General features: G+C 38.4%; 1 pseudogene; it reads left to right on the top strand.

The window, feature by feature from the left end:
* The first annotated feature begins 319 nt into the window (after positions 1–319).
* LOC112406799 (lupus La protein homolog) lies at positions 320–3,621 on the top strand (annotated as a pseudogene).
* The last annotated feature ends 3,776 nt before the right edge of the window (positions 3,622–7,397 follow it).

The following is a 7,397-nucleotide window of genomic DNA, read 5'->3' as shown; positions in this document are numbered from 1 at the left end:
CATCTCTAGAAGATCCAGAACCAGGGCTGCAGCTGAGTCCTTTTCCAGGACATGAAGAGGCGGCCTCAAGATGAATGAGGTCACAGTCTGGGTGGCAAGGAAGGGGGCCTGGCCCTAGAGGAAACCCTGAACCAGGTCCTGCTGAAGCCGCACGCCCTGGGTTCTGCCCACAGAGACTCCCATCTCTTGGACTTCCTGGAGAAACACTTCCTGGAAGACGAGGTGAAATTCATCAGGAAGGACAACCACCTGAGCAACCTCCTCGGGCCAGCCTGAGGCAGGGCTGGGCGAGGCCTCTTTGAAATGCTCAATGGTAAGCATGACTAGAAGCCTCCAGGGGCCGCACCTTCTAAGGCCCTGCTGCAGCTCCCTGGACTCTGGACGTCTGCCTCCAACCCCATGGCAGCTTCTTAACCCATCACAAACCCTGTCCCAGGATGCAGACCAAGTGTCACCAATAAAGCTTCCTTTTGCAGAGACAGGTATACAAGAGAACGTGTATCTTAGATAATGATGTACATGTGGACTTTAATGGAGAGTGTCAAATGGGAAAGATGCCAACTCTGAAGCCAGGCATACTTAAGTTTGAATCCTTATTCTGCTGCATGTTGCATATATTATTTAACATTGTTTTTAAGGCTTAATTTCAACACATGTAGAGATAATGAAATCTACCCCGTAGTTACCATTCCCAATCAATGATATAGAAAAAAGCCTACATCCTGCACCTGCTAGGTATTCAGGAAATGGCAGTACTTATTGCCATCAGCTTGTTAGCTTAAGGTCATTTGCTGTCACAGGGTCACGAATGGCCACAGGGATCCATTTACACACACACCCCTTACTTATTTATTTTAAGCCTCACCCTTCTGAGAACACTGGAAGTGTTAACTTAAATGCGCTTGAGTAAAATGCTATAGAATCATTGCAAAATTTAAAGAAGCCAGGAGAACAGAATTATAGGATTTTTAAAAAAGTTCCCTGGAACTTCCCTTGTGGCCTAGTGGTTAGGGTTCAGCGCTTTCACTGCTGTGGCCCGGTTCAATCCCTGGTAGGGGAACTGAGATCCTGCAAGCCGCGAGGCACAGCCAAATAAATAAATAATAAAATTAAATTTCTTGATAAATCACCTTGCCTGTCCCTGTGCCGCAAGAAGGACAATTGTTGGATCCATTCCAGTCAAATGAGACCATATCTATTCTGAAAGGTTTCCAGTTAGGATGATTCCCCAGCTCTCCCTCAGATGCCCAGTTAACATCTCATGTACAAAATGTACATGAATATCTAATCGATTTCCCTTACATTTTAGTTGAGCCCATTTGGTTTTTTCCATTGTCTTTAGGGCCTGGAACACATATGACATAATTATTAAATCACTTCTCAGACTTCTTTTCCTTAGCATCATAAACCTTTCATCACAGATCCAATTTTTCCCATTTTTAATCATCTTTCAAGTTCCCTGTGTCACCTCTGTAGTTGTAGAGATTGAAAGAGGTCAACAAATCCCATAAGAGAGAAAACGAGCTAATGGCCATTGTGTTTTATATTCTAATTATATATGTCAGTATTATGCTGTTACTTTAATGATGGCCCCATGTTAATGGCATGATTTTAAATACAACTAGATTTTCTCAATCGTCACACTTACACTGTATATCCACCCCAACAGTTTGCTTGTCTTTGCCTATAAAATAATTCTTAATATTTTACAGCACTTTATAGTTTATTTAATAGTTCTACATGATCCCTACAACCATCCTGGATTAAAGCAAGGCAGGTATTATTTTTTACAGTTTAAAAAAATAAAAAAGGAAGTTCCGAGAGTTTCACTCCCCCGAAGGCATGTAGTTAGTAAGTGACAACCAGAACCAAGACAGTTCAGCTGACATCCATCAATCCAATGCGCCTTCCATTCTACAACCAAAATACACATACAACACTTTGGGTACACTTACCGAAATAGATGATTTTGCTATCACAATCCTATGGTTATGTCTGCCCTTTTCATAGCCTTTAAATTCATGTTCCATGCTTTTTATATTAGAAGAGGTTCTACCCTGACCTTCATTAAAGCTTTTACCAAAATAACTCTTTTATTCTCTCTCTTTCTAGAGCAAGTAAAGAGAACTTCCACTTAAATATGACATTGATTATGAGCATTTATTTGCTCTGCTTCCCAAAACCCTCTTTTAAATGAGGGTAATTTTTTAAAGGGAAGTATGAGTCCACAAGAATAAACAGACTGAGAGGGTAGACAGCAGAGCTGAGAGGAATATGTAGATGCTGTTAGAATGTAACATGCAGATTGGATGATGTAGCCAGTTAGACATTTATCAACCAGAACAGTATCTGGAATACAAGTCAAATCCAAAAAGATTCAATAATGTTCTCTCAGTAAAATTTCTAGTAAGAATAATCTAAATTATCCAATAGTCTAAATAAACATTCAGTTCATAAAATGAACTTGAGACATTTCAGTCACCACGGCTCAGCTCTGAAGGACTGGGCTCAGGAAGACAGCAACAACAGCCAAAAATGGTGGTGGTGAGAAAATGGCTGCTCTGGGACCAAAATCAGTCATCGAACCAAGTGTTAACTACAGTTTGCCATAAGACAAATTTTTTAAGGAACAGATCAAACTGGATGAAAGCTGGGTACCTCTGGAGATAATATAATTCAACAGGTTAAAATCCCTCAGACTTTAATAGAAGTAGTAAGAAAATCAAAGTCAAAACCCACGAAAATAAATAAAGATAAAGCTAAAATCAGAAGCTCTCCATGCAAAACTCTCTGATGAGTATAAAATGTCTGATGACCGATGACCATAAAAAATGACGTAAAAACAGATCCATTTATATAAAAGGCTTCTCAACTGGTACAACCCTAGGTGACAAAAGAAAGATTAGAAGATAAAGGTGAAGCACAAAATATTCAAACGAGAAACTGAGACCTCTGACCAAAAGCATAAAGAGACACTCTCTAATACTTTTCGAGAAAGATTAATTTGCAAAAAAATAAAAGAGAGAGAAGGCAAAATGAAGTATAAGCTAAATTAAGCGCTAAAGAAGAAGAAAAACAGCAGTGCTATAAATGCTGAAATGAAATCTCTAGAAGATTAGATTTTTGCTGAGTTTTTTGGATGACTTAGATGATCCGACCTGTAGAGAAGATCTACACTTCCTTTCCTCAAATTGTGGGGAAATAAAGTGGATAGACTTTATCAGAGGTGCAAAAGAGAGAAATAATCCTATTTCATGAGAAAGCCGACGAAGCACTAGATATAGCCGAAGAAGCCAATAATGGTAACCTCCAATTAAAGAACAAAGAAGGGAGGTGGGGAGTACCAAGAGAGATAAAACACAGCGCTGAAAACAATCGTGGTGGATCAACCAGAATCCCTCAACAAATGGAAATCAAAAGGTCACAGATTTAAAGGAAAAGGAAAAGGAATTAAAGCTGCCTAGGCTGAGTCTGTTTAAGGAAAACTACAGTTTCAGAGCAAGAGAATGAAAATTGACAGTTAATGATAAACATGATAAAAATGAAGCAGCTGGACCAGTAAAAGTAGACAAAGGTCTTCATCAAAACAATAGAAAACACAATGGTGCAGGAGACCAGTAGGGTAGCAAACAAATTTCTAGGTATTCAGCTGCTTCTATCTTTGGAGGTTTGAAAAAAAGAAAATCAAATTAGACCCACTTCAATGTCCAGCTGTAAGAAAGGAAAGATTTGTGTGTGTGTGTGTTTTAACCTGTGTGTGGTTTAACCTGTCTTTTTGTTGTTGTTGTTCAAATAAAGATTTTTTTAATGTATAGTTCTGCTTGTGTTGTTTCAAATGATTCCAATATCAAAGGGAATGTTTTTCCACTAAATTGCCTTCGTAATATAAGAATATATTAGTAAAAACTAATAAAATACATATCAAAGAAAAAACAAAAGAAGTAAATCAAAGAGGGCAAATACAACTCAAACTGTCCCGCTGCTTCATGGGAAAAAAGGTTCAAAGTTTAATGAAAAAATACTGGCTGCTAGAGCGACAGCCTTCTTTTCCCTTTCGGTCTAATTGCTGGCAAAAGGATGCAGAGGCAAGAAACTCTAATATTATAATTAAAATCTCCCCCCCAAATCAACTTTTCTTAAAATTACACTGAGGAAGATATATAGTAGCTTTTTTTTGAAGGTCTAATTGGCTTTATTCAATGATTCATGAATCAGGCAGCATCCCATCTATAGGATAGATGGGCTTTTCCGATAACAGCTTTAAATGAAAATATGCCTAGAGAACTATGCTGACCAAACTGCAGTCTAATCATTTTTATTTGTTCCACTTAAAATAAACAGCTAGGGCTTCCCTGGTGGCGCAGTGGTTGGGAGTCTGCCTGCCGATGCGGGGGACGCGGGTTCGTGCCCCGGTCCGGGAGGATCCCACATGCCGCGGAGCCCGTGAGCCATGGCCGCTGGGCCTGCGCGTCCGGAGCCTGTGCTCTGCAGCGGGAGAGGCCACAGCAGTGAGAGGCCCGCATACCGCAAAAATAAATAAATAAATAAATAATAAATAAACAGCTTATAGACTTGCACATAAAAGACTGTTTTCCTCATGTTTATCTTCAACGTTGCTTCAGTGCATCCTGCTCACAGTGTAAACATTTGTCTAACTCTGGTTATCTGTGACATCTGAAAAGAAAAATAATAAAGCATACGGCATGGTTTCAATAACTCACCATCTGAAAAAAAAGTAGGAGGCAGAAAAAATGCCTAAAGATCTAAGTTTTTATGCCTGAATGTGAGAGTATGGTGCCATTTTCAAAGGTTTTGAAACATAACCTAGAACTGCAAGAATACTGTTCAAAAAGAAAAGCTGAAGGCATGATTAGCTGTAAGATGAAGGCTTCCAGAAAGCGTACTAAACAGATATCTGAAGACTCCCAATCCTACCAGAAAAAGGACTTCAAGCAAACTAGTCCCCTTCCCATATCCTCCATTTATAAAAATGAGATGCCACTGTCCCTGGCCAGAAACTCTAACAAAGCAGAAAGCACCTGCATGTTGAAGACACAGGTTGAAGGTGCTAAAAAGGGCTGCTTCTCCCAAAATGTTTCCCATGGTCTATGGCAGTAACTGAAATTCTACCGTGAGAAGTCCATTTTTAGACCTTTCTTTTCCCTTGTATAGAGAGATACATAAAGAATAGGCAATGGATATAGACAACTTAAAGGATTATTAAACAAACACGAGGAACCATTATCCAGATCAAGAAATAGAATACCGCCGATGCTACAGAAGCCTCCCTACCAACCCCAACGCACACCTACTATGCGCCCTCCCCAATCATTTCCCCTCATCTCTCCACTGGAGGTGACTGCAGCCCTGATTTTTGTAATAATCATGTCCTTGATTTTCATTTTACCATTTAAACATGCATCCCTAAATAACACAGTTTACTTTTTGTTGTGTTTGAACTTTCTATGGATAGAATCATACTGAGGTATTTTGGCGGTATTCACATAAGGTTTCAGAGATTCATCCACTTACAATTACTTAGGTACTCATCCCACTGTTAATGGGCATTTGAGTTGCTTCCATTTGTGGCTCTTCTGAACAAATACAGCTATACACATTCATGCACATGTCTCCCGATACACACGTGCTAGAATTTCTCTAGAGTATCTTCCAAGGTTGGAAGTACTGGAGCGTCAACTTTACTGGAAAATGACAAACTGTCTTCCAAAGTTAATATACCAACATACATATATACCAGCTATGTGCACAACAGAATTTACTCTTTGAATTCATTCATGGTCTTCAAAAATTCACCACTGTAATGGAAATCCTACTAGGAGAAGAACACCCCATTGAGCTAGGTATACTCTTAGCAGAAGGTCTGCCTTCAAAATGGCAGCTGAGAATTGGACCAGAGGTGTAGGCAAAGCACGGCTAATTCTGGAATAGGAAATAATGTCTAAAGAACAGTCCAAAGCAAAGAGCCCCTGACTGGGAAACCAAGTCTGGATGACACATTGCAATGGCAATGGTGATCCTTCATGACATGTGGCAGACACCGAGATGGGGGAGAAAAGCAGATTAATAACTATAGGGAACAAAGCGCTGGAAAGGGGAAAAGACTGTTTTATGACTTAACTTAAGGCCACCAACTTTTAAATGTTTAGTAACTCAGACCACCACCACTGATTATTCAAGAAATAGACTCAATAAGTCAGTTATATTATACCCAAGGATAACTTTTAATTTCTCAGGAAAACAAAGATATATAAATTCTGTTGGCAACCACTGCTATTATGTCTAACATTCAAGGAAAAAAAAGAAATTGGACTTTATTTTACTGAACACAGTTAACTAAGCTTCTATCAACAAAAAATTTCAGATAAATACTAAACCTAGGTACCTTGGTTACACATTAAGCAGAACTAAAATCAGTGGTAAATTTGGGATAAGATGCTGACATCACCAAATCAAACACTGTTACTTCCTACTATTCCTGCATTTCCTACTGAGAGAAATAGCGTTGCCTAAGATTAGACAAAAACATGACAGAATAGGATTCAAATCCAGATCTGTTCTACCGTCAAAAGTTATATACTCTTTAGAAGACTGAAATGCAAGGTGGAGTAATTATGCCACCTCACTCCACTAATCTAAAAATGGTTGTAAAAGTTTCAGTTATACAAGATAGGTAAGCGGTAGAGATCTACTACACAGCAGAGTACCTGTAGCTAACAATACTGTACTGTATACCTATAATTTGCTAAGAGGGTAGATCTTAAGTGTTCTTACCACCAAAATTAATAATAAGATAAAGCAGATGGGAGGAAATTTGGGGGGTTGATGGACATTCTATGGCCGTGACTATTTCACAGGTACAAACTTAATCCCCGAACTCATCAAGTTGTCTATGTTAAATATGAACAGCTTTTTATATGTCAATAATACCTCAATAAGGTTTTTCTTTTTTAAAGGTTGTGAAAGAATGTAGCAACTGATAAAATTTAACACGCTTCAGAAAACAAAGCAAAATTTGAATTTGTAAGAGGAAATACAAGAGAACATATCTTTGTGATCTGGAGGGAAAGATGAATTTCCCAAACAAGGCACAAAACAACACAAACTGTAAGACAGAAAGTTAATAAATTCAATTACATTAAAACATAAAACCATGCACCAAAAGATACCATTACAAAAGTAAGAGAAAAATCCCATAATAGAAGATATCTGTAAAAATAAACATCAAAAGTATCAAGAATATATTAAAAATATATGTCAAGAATATATTAAAAATATATGTCAATGAGAAGCAAACAAGCCAAATGGTCAAAGAATGTGTGCAGGCAGTCCACAGAAGCTAGCACAGTAAAAAAAAAAAAAGATGCTCAGCCTCAACA

This window comes from Neophocaena asiaeorientalis, unplaced genomic scaffold (genome assembly GCF_003031525.2).
Source record: "Neophocaena asiaeorientalis asiaeorientalis breed wild unplaced genomic scaffold, Neophocaena_asiaeorientalis_V1.1 scaffold945, whole genome shotgun sequence".
NCBI classification, from domain to species: domain Eukaryota; kingdom Metazoa; phylum Chordata; class Mammalia; order Artiodactyla; family Phocoenidae; genus Neophocaena; species Neophocaena asiaeorientalis.
Note: the sequence above shows the minus strand (reverse complement) of the source record. Positions and strands in the feature narration are given on the sequence as shown.